Here is a 14,352-nt window from a genome sequence, read left to right as displayed (position 1 = left end):
TTTACTTACCTCTTATTAAGTTCATATGGTTTTCGTGTTAGTGGTCATTTTTTATATCTCTTATCTCTTATCTGATCGTTTTCATACTTTGCCATATTGCTCATTTTGGTCATCACTATACGTTAATGTATCGTCTGACATTACGTTGGAGATAACATATCGTATACAATGCGTATCAAATATCCAGAATCTCGGATACGGTGACGTCTATGACGGTACGGCAAGCTACCATAATCTATCTTCAACCTTTTCGCCTTGATATGGCGATATCAGATTTTAATTGTTTAAACGCCTTTAATTCACTCTATATTTTATAAAATTTGCTCTATAGGTTTTCGTTATCAAATATGACATATTTGGCCCTAAATCAATATAATACACGATATATATTGATTTAGGGCCAAATATGTCAGATCTGACATTTCACGGCTAAAAGTATATCTCTTCACGGAGTTTTATCTGCGAGATAAGTATTCAATAAGAAGTTATGTTGTATCTAATTGTTAATATGATTTACAATAAGCTTACATACATTTAGTTTTTTACAATAAGCTTACATACATACATCACATACAATTAGTTCAACAGCTACCCATAACCTCAAATTTCATTGTTTATTTCTCCAAAACAAACTTTTTAACCAATACAAGCTTCATATATGTACACAGATCAAACAGTGATAGTTTTATTTTTAGTTATCAGCTGATTTATGATAGCAACTAATCTACTGATCATTTTCTATTTTAAAATTTTAATTTAATTTTGTTAGTAATCATAGTATTATATTATTCTAATGTTAATGTACAGCATAATAGGAAAAATAGCTGAAAAACCTAATTTTTTTTTGAATTGTAATCGTAAGTGAAACGTAAAGGAGGTATGTAAAAATTTCCGTAGGCTGCCCGTAGGATGACAATATTCTACTATTAATTGAATTTATTTTTAATTTTAATTGAATTGTTGTTTGTATTAAATAAAAAATAACAGTAGTTTTGGTATTGAAGTATTCGAAAATCGTAAATAAATAATAAAAATAGGAGGGGGAGGGGGAGAGGGGCTGTAGTATATTTTCCCTTACGCATAGCTACGGCTCTGTGTTAGTATAATATATTTTTTTAATATTAGGTATATATTTTCGATCGTTTTAACAAATGCTAATGATTGAAGCAGATTTTCTCAGTTTCAAAATTGAAATTTTCACTTTTCCTATGCTTTCCCTGTAATTTTCGACAAGCTGATTTCGCCATTGTCAGTTGCAAGCCCGCTGGCGAAATCTCAAAGAATATTCGCTTCGGATTGCAATAATAAGCGATCCGCGTCAAAACGCGGTGGCAGGATGAATTTTCCATTTTCCGGTGAAAATGGGTCACGGCGGAAAAATGATAAATGACGAATTCGCCACTGCGTTAAATCAGATTTTAAAAGCGCGCAGTTTTCCCGCCCGCGGACGCCATCTGTCGACGACACCTGTCAACCTGAGAAACACCCCCCATCCCCCACCCCCTCTTCATCCCCTCCTAAACCTTTCCTTGGCATAGGAAACGTGATATTCTTTCTCGCAATGTGAAAAAATCGCGGAAAAGCTGGCAAAATGTGGTGCGACGTCATTCGTGGAAATCTTGCGCGTTTTATTTGTCGGAAAAATGATTCTGTCAGTGACATGCATAGTTGAGGGAAAATTCAACGCTTTGAATTCCCTCTATTTTTCAAGAGTTGTACTACACATAAAGTTGATATTTTTTTGATGTAGAAATACGCTTTATTTGAGGTTTCATATTTGAATAACGTAAAAAGTATGAAGCCTTTAAAATACATACATATTATCAAGGAAATTTAATATTCAAAAACATGTTATTATTTAAAATCTTTCGTATATCATTTGTAACTATACAGTTAATGAAAAGCATGAAATAAAATAATTATGGTATAAAAGCTTTTTACTAATAAAAGCAACATTTGTAAAAATTACAATAAAAAATAATACAACAGTACAGAAATGGGAATTCCTACATAAGATAACAGTACAAAAATGTAAAACATTAATTAGTCTTTGAAGAATTTCTTTATATGACCAAATATGAAAGCTTCGGATGTCCGTACAGAAAGCTTAAAAGCTTTTTATATTAAGTTTATATGAGACTAGTGTTGTGCCCGTTGAATTCAACGGGTGGTTTTGTAAAGGAATTAATACACGAATTAAAATAAAGTTCAATGTTATATATAAATATAGTGTACGGTAATTTATAAGCACGCGCACGTATTAATAGTAAAATGTTGACTGCGCGCATTACACGCTCGCCGATCCAACTCGTACGAAATGAAAAATAAATGTGTGCGTGTGTGTGTTATCGTGGATGTGTGTATGTGTATACGCTCCCGCGCATACTTAGGCGCATCTGACGCTGACGTCATCTGTTCCAAGTGCTCAATATCAGGAGCAAATGTCAGAGGTTCCACTTATCCGTGGAGGGAAGTGGGGGGAGGGGGGTTGTGCGTGGATATAATATTTTATTAAATATCATATGTATGTTTACCACCAAGTGATCAGTGGGTTCGATCCGCCATACTGCTGGTTAGATTTGGGGGTATTTGTGACTCCAAATCGATCGTTTCTCATCAGAGTTTGCCAATCTTATCTGATCATTGTGGAAACGGTTCCTCAAAATTGGAAAAAAACCATCTTTTCTGCTGTCACAAATCTTCTGTATTTATTGTGTGTATAATTTGTAAAAATTATGTACAAAACCTAAATCAATAGATGTCTCAATTCTGTAATTAATTAATTAATGAATTGTTATTTCGTGTTCTTCAGCTTCTGTAAATACAGTGATTTATGTAATAATGAAATGCTGCATTGTTTGTAATTAATTGTCCAGGAAGGCGCATTGGTAAATATTGGTATGTAAAAAAATAGGATGCGGTGCATCCGCTCTAAAACGCCAGACAAATTGAACGACAGATTAACGGACGGCTGCTTTAAATACAATTCTCGTCTTCTCGAATGATAGATTGCACATCAGATGACGGGTAACCTTTCGATGTGCACAGATGCAATTATTAAAATGGTAATTATTAAAATTGAGTTGGATCTTTCAGGCAAATCTTGCCTTATTAAACTCGCCAGAAAGATCCAACTCAATTTTAATAATTGCATCTGTGCACATCGAAAGGTTACTCGTCTTCTGATGTGCAATCTATCATTCGAGAGAACGAGAATTACGTTTAAAGCTGCCGTTCTGTTAATCTGGCGATTTTAGAGCGGATGCACCAAACCCAAAAAAATAAATATACTAGTTAATGAATATTTTTAAAGCAGCAATTTGAACTGTGTATTTATGTATGTATATAGTGACTTCGATAGAACCGATATTGGCGGTTAATAGTTTCATTTTGCATGAGTGGGGATCGGGGCACGTCTGGGTATAAAATATCGATAGGTTTGTATATATTTAAGGCGAAACTTTGAATATTCATCAAAATATCTGGCGGCTTAGTGTTTAGTAAAGGACGCAGCGACGGGGCAGGATTGGGTCCCCGGATAATAAAGTAGCATTTCGTGGAAATCCGGTGGACGAAAGCCTCTTACAGTCGACTAATATCGGTCAGCAAAATAACGGGTCCAGCAAGCCAACTTTCCCTGGTAATCCTCTTAAAGCCGCCAGTTTCAGTCACAACTGCCTCTGCCCAGGGATACGTACAAACCGATTGGCTTTCTTGGACCAACTTTCCATCCCCACCCTCCTCCCCAACTCACCCTTTCACTCCCACGTCAAGTTCAAATCCAGAAATTCATTTACTTGTGGCTGCAAAATATCCCTTCCATGTACCGTATCTTGAAGAGTTCCCAAACTGCCTAGGATAGAACGTGCTTAGGGTGTATCTTGCACTAAGTATTTATAATTTTAGAAAAATGTTGAAATAAGTCATCGATTCATGAAATGCACCTATTTTAGAATACCACAAGAAATGAAGTCTTGAGATAGTGTAAAAAAAAAAAAAAAATAATGTGTAAAATAGATAATGATCACTGGATTATTAGCTATTAGAACATACTACAAAGCGACGGATGCGGTGCATCCGCTCTAAAATCGCCAGACAAATTGAACGACAGATTAACGGACGGCTGCTTTAAATGCAATTCTCGTCTTCTCGAATGATAGATTGCACATCAGATGACGGGTAACCTTTCAATGTGCACAGATGCAATTATTAAAATGGTAATTATTAAAATTGAGTTGGATCTTTCAGGCGAGTTTAAGAGGGCTGTACACCCGAAACCTTAATTTTGTTACCGTTCCTTTCTTAGATATATATTGAGTGTATGTATATATTGAGTGAATGCGACAATATATATCAATATATATATATTGAGTGAATGCGACACTTGCGCTTCGACCAGATAAAACGTGTTTTAAATTGACAAAATCGAGGTTTCGTATTCTACTATTTTATCCTCCAAAACTGGACCAATTTTTAAAAAAAATTCATCATCGGTATGAGAAAGATATTTTCTGTGCATCTATTGGCGTATTTTTTTTAAAATCGACCGTTTAATAACCACGCTAGACTCTTTTCATGGGTGTAAAAAAGAGGCGATTTTATAGATGTTTGTCGGCTTCTAGCTCCTATAAAAAATAATTAATAAAAAAAATAAAACGATAGATGCACCCCAATGGTGGATATCCATAGCATATTAAAAAATAAATTCTCTAGTGCCATAATTGAGGTAGGGAGAAGTATAGTACGTTTGTATGGACGAGGCGCTGCTGTCCAGCCCTCTTAATAAGGGAAGAATTCGATAAGTTCCGAATCTTGCTTTATTAAACTCGCCAGAAAGATCCAACTCAATTTTAATAATTGCATCTGTGCACATCGAAAGGTTAATCGTCATCTGATGTGCAATCTATCATTCGAGAAAACAAGAATTACGTTTATAGCTGCCATTCTGTTAATCTGTCGTTCTTTTGTATGGCGATTTTAGAGCGGATGCACCAAACCCCAAAGCGACAGATTGCTCCAAAGCGACGAGTGTGCTTAACATCTGCTTAGCACACTCGTCGCTTTGGAGCAATCTGTTAGACGAGTGTGCTTGATTAATTGATGTATAATAAAATAAAATAAAATAAAATACCTTAGATATTATATTGTCAATCTAATATCCTAGTGTTGTACCCGATGAAATATCATCGCATGGGTGTTGGCATATTAAGTTATTAAATAAAAAATAAAGAAATGTGCCGGTCCTGTGTTTGATCCGCAGGTGGTAGAAATCTTAATTTTTAATGTGTAAAATAGATAATGATCACTGGATTAGTAGCTATTGGAATATGTATACCTTAGATGTATTGTCAATATACTATACCAGTGTTTTACCCGATGATATATCATCGCATGGGTGTTGGCATATTAAGTTATTAAATAAAAAAAATTAAAGGAAATTTGTCGGTCTTGTGTTTGATCCTTTGAATTTTTTTTAAATAACTTTTAAATACATATATTTCATTTAATATTTATATTTAATTGTTTAATATTAAAAATAACTGGTAAAAACTCCATAAATACCTACCTACAAATTAGCAATATAAAACACCAATAGAAAAAATAATTAATTAATTAATTGAATATATTTTTAATAGATGGAGGAAATATTGGTATGTCGAATCGAAACGACTATTTTAGTACGGCGAACCTTATCGCAGATACACACACAGACACACAATAGCGATATTTTACAATATATGTATATATATATATTGTATGTATAATTTATTTATTTTTAATTTATACCAGTCTGAAACATTGTATATTTGATGCAGGTATTATTCGTATTATACAAAGTAAACATATATCAATTAACATCCACAGAGACATCTATGTATGGTCAAATTTGTAAATTTGCATAATTTTTTTTAAACAATTCTGCGAATTTCAGTAAATACATATCAATCTTCGGAGATATATTATGGTCAAATTTGTAAATTTGTAACATTTTATACAATTCAGTGAAATTCGAGATTGATGAAACCAATTTGTTGGAACCGTTTCAATGAAAATCAAACTTTGATAGGAAACATTCGACCTGGATTCATCGGAATCCTATGTCTGGCCAGGAGAAATCAGTGGGATTTGAACCGGTGACCACTTTGTTCAAAGCATTATGTACTAACCACTCTATTCTACTGGTTATTATTCTGCTGGATTCTTATACATATTTAATATAAGTAATATAACAATATGAAACGTGAACGATCCGCGAAAGGAAAACTTTGGATAGTGCTATACATACACATAGAAGTAATAAGAAATGCAGTGTGCGGAAATCTTTCAAACTGAAAACTTTCGGAAGCCCAAAAAGTTCAGAAGCGCAACTGGGAAAATTGCGGAAAACTGCAAAAACGAATATTTGCTCAAATAACGCGATCGGTCGCTGTGCAGAATCGAATCGACAGGGTTAATTTGGCAAAAAAGCTTTTGTATTTCGAACAATGCAGTTATTTTGTTGACTCATCACTGCAACGCAATATGTACTCGACCCCAATCAATTACATTTCCCGATGTTGATTTAAATGTCGAGTTTACCATTTGCGTATATTTTTATTTGTAAATTTGTTTAATATGGGAAAAATTGTAAATTAACGGATCGAGTAGCAAGTTAGCACTCCCCGGGAAAAGTTGCTTTTAAGCAGGAAACATTTTATTAAGGTTTATCTCGTTAAGATAAAAAGGGGATGACGACTTTTTGAAGTTTCAAAGTTCAACGAAACGGAAGTATCACTCCGCTTTAGATATATTATAAATATATCTACGTTTTAATCTATTAAACTTTTACGAAAAAGATGGCTATACGTTTGCACTGGGCAGCTAATTATATCAAATGAATGAATATCAAATTCGTCACTGTGTATATATTAAAAAACTTCACAATTAAAATGGCTTTATATTGAACGGACTATTACCTGAAGTTAATTTTATTTATATATTTAAAAATATTATTTTATAATATATAAATCTATTTTATAATATAGGTATATAAAAAATATTATCGAAGTAATAGATACTTACAATTTTTAAAATATTGAATGAGCCAATTTAAAATAAAAATAAACGTTTGTATAGGTATATGTGCACAGATTTAATTACGTATGATTCATATACTTTTTTTGTTCATAATAGATCTTAGGTCTATTCTGATTGCTATTGATCCAGGAATCATTTTCTATATTACGTTTTTTTTTGCATTAACGTATACTCATATGCATAGTCTACATATATTTATATTTAATACATACAACAAGTAAATTTGAATTTAATACATAAAAATGGCATTGCTCGGATAAATTTAAAAAGTTTAAAAAATAAAGAAATAAAATATTTTTTATGTGAATTGAGAGTTTTCTTTGAATACCATTAGATAGGGTTTCATAATTTGATGGTTCTCAATTGAAAACTGTACATTTTAGAGCTACTAATCAAAACACAAACAAATATTCATCTATATATTAGGCTGGAGTGAATAATGTGAACTTTGAATTCGTTGAATATAAAAAAATCGCATTTTTCACTCGGCCTACTATATATGGCTTGGATTAAACTTTTTAAATTACTAAATGATCCGATTTCTAATAGCTTTTCTGTTTATTTATTGTAAATACCTAATTATATGAATAATCTTTATACAACAGAATTAACTGGCATTACTCGGGAAGATTTAAGTTTAAAAACTTTTTCATAATATTATGTATAGGAATTGTAAAATTGCCTAATTCAATTATTTTGATTGCAGTCTGATTTTAATCTAAGTCAGAATACCATTAGATAGTTAACCAAAATATGATGGTTTTAAATTTGAAAACTGCAGATTTAGTTTTAATTCCTACAATTTAATAGACAAATAATCATATTTCTACACACACATACTTGTAGATGCACTACATTATATTTGTTTGCTTATTTTATTTTAAATTTCAAACCATTCTATAGATCTAATCCTAAATTTGCACATTTACTTAATAAGATCTTTAAAATTTTACCACATATATGAAATTTGAATTGAACTCTATCTGCACATTTCATCCCCTCAACTTACAAGGCAGTTGTTCAAATTCGATATGATATTAAATACAATAAATCACACTTATACATGATACACATAATAAAATGCTTTATAAAAATCAAATCTACACGACAGCAATAGCTTCCAAGCACAGACTATTGAATAATAAATTGAATGCAACGCCACCGTTTCCTAGATGAAAACACTTGTATTCTCAAAACCCGCCAAAATGCAATTGAGTGTAACGTTTACGGGTGCACGGGATTCAATTCTGCTGCATTTCCATGCAAATCTAGCGAAATGTGTGAGCTGTATTTTAAAAATATACGAGAACAAAAGGCCATCCATATACAGGTTGAACTCTATATAAATAAATTACGATTTTATTACATGTAATAGTACCGTTTAATTCGACATAGAAGCTTCTCGCTCAATTTTAACAATATTTACCCTTTTTACTCGCTTTTTCGAAAGCGAGTGGATGAAATTTAAATCGAGATAATATCACACGCCATTAACAGACTCTAATCTGTCTCTGACTATGTTGTTACACGCGTGTACGATTGCGTTACATCATATTGTGTACACATCGTAGCCCGCATGCCGAAGACTGGTACCGAACCGGTTGCGAACTGACTCATTTAAACACCGAGAGCAAATATAAGGGACGCTTTGTGCTTTTGGCCTACTCTGTGTATGTGTGTTTAGAGAGCTAGGGTAGTTTTTGTGTGTTTATTATTTATTCCTTTTTAATTCGCCCGCACTGTGGGACTCGACACGCTCGACGACCCCTGAATTTTCGCAGATGTAAATATTTGTTCTCGTGGACATGTATGGATCGATTGATTTAATTGGATTGGGCATGCCACGCGACTTTGTGTTCGTGTTATAATTAATAGTGGGAAGACCGGACTTTGCTTGGTGGTAGATTAAATGTTTTAGAATAAATGTTGTGAACTTAGTTTGGCCTAACATTTGAATACCTGTACCCTCAACCATGGCAAAAATATTTCATAGTATAAAAACTGAATTGAATCAGCGTGAATTGCATCCTACCTAGGGCTTCCAAGCTGGCTTAAACCGAAACGGAAAAGCCGACTTTTTGACCATTTTTCAAAAAACCGGCTTTTTTGGCTTGATCAACCGGCTTTTTAAGGTTTTCTTTAATTCAAGTTTTTATCCTCAAAACTAACAATTATGAATTTCAAATTTGTATGAAAAATAAAAATAAATGTGTATGTATATCCAAACTTTCTTCGGGAATAGGCGTATATTTCTTTGATTAACAAAAATAGGTACAGCACTTAGCGGTGGATTTGAGATTTAGTAATGTACAAAGACCAAGTCTTAAACCATTATAATATTATTGAAAGTAGTTTCAATAACCTACACAAGGCCTTTCAGAATTTCGGCAAATTGGGTTTACCATAATTTGTAGTTTTGTAGAAAATGTTATGAATTCGTTGCTGTTTTAAGTTAAATCCCACAATTCTACGATCACAGTTTTTGTACGAGGTAAGACATTACTTTTTTAATATATTCTTGAAAGTAGGTTATTTTAAATCATCTAATTATTTGTACGTATTCAGGATCTACCATTTTGCGGCTTTTATATATAATACAAATTTTATTATTTGTAATATTTGAAATAATAATATATAATAATGCTCTTATGAAAGTTCATAATGTTGATAACTCAATTTTATTTATAAGCAATTATTTTATTGCGTATGTAATATAGTATGTATATTTACAATTTAAAATTTAAAATTTAAAAAAATCTTAATTTTCTGAAACCGGTGAAAGCCGGTTTGTAAAAAAACTGAAAACCGGCTTTTTCTTTCGGGCGATTTTTTGTAACCCCTACACCCTACCCAATGTATGTAGTTATCGATATGTAACACTCGAAGTGTATTTTCAGTTGTAATATACTCCAACAAGTGTTTTAGGTCATTTATGTTCGAATAAAATTCAACTAGTAAACTATATCTCTACAAGGGCAAATTCACTTTCAAGAATGTGCGCCAGTTTTAATATAACAGTTGCGCTTTGACAGCTCTGATGTTTTTACGAATGCTTTAGAATTCAATAATGCGTTAATATTTGCTAGGCATTATGCATAAAGGTAATGTGTACCGTATTAAGATAGATCTAAGCATGTGTTCAAAATAAAAGTGTGACTTTATAACTTCGCTTGTCTAACCTCTGCATTATACCTGGTATCAACTTATAATTGAACTGTATTTTCAGTTGTAATATATTATTGCGTAGGGGTGAGTTCAGGATCCAAAGTCCAAATGAAAATGAAAGGCCAAAGTCGCTTCACAGCATTTATTGGATGATTCAGGAGGTCCTCGGGTAGCCGACGCTTGCTTCAGAATAATCCTGATATGGCATATTATTTATTATTTATTTATTACATTATATATCAGGAAGGCCTACAGGTAAACCCCAATGAGCTTTACTGGCCAATTACAAACAACGCAGCATTTTAATTACACAAAAAGAAATTTTTCTGATTTTCATTAAAAAGGTCTCTGTAAATTGGCATCTCCTTTCTTATCTGTATTGCAAATCTCAATTTTTCGTCACGTCAAGTTTCGCACAATTCGCCATGTTTCGCACAAATCGCAGTTACTCACTTGAAATCCACACAAGAACTTATCAGAATACCTCAAAATGTTCGAAATACTACCCTTTTGAATAAAAAAAAGCGTATTTTAGAAATTAGGGGACTTTTTACCGAGAAATTCCAAGAATTCAAAGTATTTACAGGGGGTTTGGTGCATCCGCTCTAAAACAGAACAGCAGCTTTAAACATAATTCTCTTTTTCTCAAATGATAGATTGCACATCAGATGACGAGTTTCGATGTGCACATATGCAATTATTAAAATTGAGTTGGATCTTTCTGGCGAGTTTAATAAGGCAAGATTCGGAACTTATCGAATCTTGCCTTATTAAACTCGCCTGAAAGATGCAACTCAATTTTAATAATTGCATCTGTGCACATCGAAAGGTTACCCGTCATCTGATGTGCAATATATCATTCGAGAAGATGAGAATTGCATTTAAAGCAGCCGTCCGTTAATCTGTCGTTCAATTTTGTCTGGCGATTTTAGAGCGGATGCACCGCATCCATTTACAGGTGATGCGATTTCTCTGCACGGTACTGTACAGCGTCTTGAGGTTCGCCAAGGTTCCTCGTGTCACGACATAAGGTCCAAAGCTATAAGATCCAACGACAAGGGCACCACGAAAGAAGATCCACGAAGATCCATAGATTGGCAGCACCTGACTCGATGTCAGGTGCTGCAATGATTTAATCTAACATTATTATTTTATTCGGAAGTTAATTAAAAATATTTAAACCCACCGAGTATTCATTCTAGTATCGAGTCAAATTGACTCGATATCTGATTTATCTAAATATGGAGCGTTTTATTAAACATTATTACTTTATCTATGTTTTATATTTCGTTTTCGGACTTTTTGTGGCTGGACCTTTAACAGGGTGGACAATTTTCGGTTGGACGTTTTATCATCTGGGCTTTTTATTGTCTGGATCACTTAGCAGGTGGGCATTCTAGCGGGTGGATCTTCTTTCGTGGTGCCCTTGTCGTTGGATCTTATAACATTGGACCTTATGTCGTGGAACCCCAATTTCTATAATAAAATGCTGCAAAAATCTCTCCATAGATGTCACTGCAGATGATGTTTGTATGAATTCGCATTGTATAAATTGCTCGTATTGTTTGTATTATTGTATCGTATCTGTATTAGTACACTCGTCGTTTTGTACTTAAAAGTACAAAGTAAAGGCGATTGTACTTGTTCGATTGAAATAAATTAAAATAAAACATTAATATTACTTTTATTAACATATATGGTTGTGAAAAGCTTTTGAATGAGTGTATTGGTTAAAAAAATTTAATTTATTATGTAATATATGTATTATACATACGTATATATAATCTTATGTAAATATGTAAATAGCTCGCGTTTATGTACATATAGATGTGTATTTTCATTTTATTTCATACCACGTCGAAAAATAAATATTCAGACGATGTTTTCGCGCCGAAGCGGTACTATCTCACCGGGAAAAGGTTTTTTTTAATGCGATTACATTTCTATTTACGTTTTTATTTGAATTTCAAATCATCACTTCCGCTCGCGCTCCCGCCGAACAGCTTGCGGTGAAAATTGTAACGCAAATTTCATACGCCAAAATGTATAGAAATATTTATACACAATTTCAACGAGGATTTGAATCCGCAGATAAACCGTTTAAATTAAAAATACACCCAAGGCAGTGCATTTTGCATTTTTTTTGTGCAAAAAGAAATGTAATTGTGTGCGGATAGGCGTTAACTGTGCTCTTAATTTAACCGCGCGATTTCACCACTGCAGGAAATAATAACTTAAAAATTAAGCCTCCGTTTTTGAACGTTCAACACTTGGCCATTTTTACATACACACACATACAACCCCTTCTCGATGGCGTGTAATCCTATTTTCACTTTATTTTATTTTTACGGCTCGACTTTATCGCCCTTATTCACGATCAAAAATAAAAGGCCCGCCAGCCGCCCGGTTTAAGCTAGGCGAAATTTAAATTGCTATAAAAGTTTGCACGAGCGAACAAGGAGTCGACGAAAAATGAAATAAAATAAACGAGGATGCCTCGTTAATATTTTAGGTGTACGCGGATAATCGAAAAATCGATGTTGCCTTTCAATTGATGCGATAGTCGAAAGCTCGGGGGAAATGGAAATGTCAAGTGTTGATATTTAAAAGTCAAATTTTACACACTTGGTGACCCGTTTCGGACGGTCTGTAACATTTAACCTGTTCTTTTTTATAAGAAACTGATTCAGGCTTCTTGGAAATTGCTAAGTAGTGGTTGTAAAAGTTTTAGCAAAATGTCTATTGAACTATTTAGGAGGTGAAAAAATTAGAGACAGGAAACCTACATATACATATAGGTAATATTTTATGTAAAATGAGGTATCCGGTATTTATATATGTACATATATACCGAAAGTAGTACATACTTTTACTCTACTTTTTTGTTTTTTTTTTACATACCTCCTTTGCATTTCACATGGCTTTCGTGTTAGTGGTCATTTTTATCTCTTATCCGATCGCTTTCATACTTTGCCATATTGCTCATTTTGGTCATCAATATACGTTAATGTACCGTCTTCCATTACGTTCGAGATAAAATATCGTATACAACGCGTTTTAAAAACGGGGCCCGTAAATCTTCCTGACGTTTAACAAGCGTTGTCACTTGTAATGTAAACTGTTCGCCATGACACGGCCTTATCAGATTTTTATATGTATATGTATTTTTTTATATTATCTATATATATATATATATAATAATCTTATTGTAAAAAACTAAATGTATGTAAGTTTATTGTAAATCATATTAACAATTAGATACAACATAACTTATTATTGAATACTTATCTCGCAGATAAAACTCCGTGAAGAGGTATACTTTAAGCCGTGAAATGTCAGATTTGACACATTTGGCCATAAATCAATATATATCGTGTATTACCCTACAAGAAGCTAAACGCCAAATTTGAAATTTATATATACATATGAGAGTTAAAACTATAAATATTTATATATTAGAGATAACGAGAACCAATAGAGCAAATTTCATAAAATATAGAGTGAATTATAGGCGTTTAAACAATTAAAATCTTATATCGCCATATCAAGGCGAACAGGTTGGAAGATACGGGACGAACGCTTATTAAACGTCAGGGAGATTTACTTTCCGCGTGTTTAAAACGCGTTGTATACAATATTTTATCTCCAACGTAATGGCAGACGATACATTAACGTGTATTGATGACCAAAATGAGCAATATGGCAAAGTATAAAAACGATCGGATAAGAGATAAAAATGACCACTGATACGAAAGCCATGTGAAACGTAAAGGAGGTATGTAAAAATTAAGATTACTGTGAAAAGAAAACGGGAAAAAACGGGAACCGAAACGGGAAAAACGGGAATGAGTGTCATTTCAACGCAATAATTTCAAATGTGTTCACTGCCTGCGTTTTTCCGACAAATGGAAACGGGAACCAGAATGAGGACGAGAGTGCTCCATACCTATTCCCCTGTTTTAAAAGTCATGGAACGCCACTGATACGTATACATATATGTATATGCAGTTAATTATTTATATTTTTGGACCATTGTGACATTACAGGAAGAACCTAATGCGCCACAATGGCCTAGTTATAAGTTTTATGATATAAAAAACTTCATAAACT

The sequence above is a fragment of the Arctopsyche grandis genome, chromosome 1 (genome assembly GCF_051622035.1).
Source record: "Arctopsyche grandis isolate Sample6627 chromosome 1, ASM5162203v2, whole genome shotgun sequence".
NCBI classification, from domain to species: Eukaryota; Metazoa; Arthropoda; class Insecta; order Trichoptera; family Hydropsychidae; genus Arctopsyche; species Arctopsyche grandis.
This window is presented reverse-complemented; position numbering follows the sequence as displayed.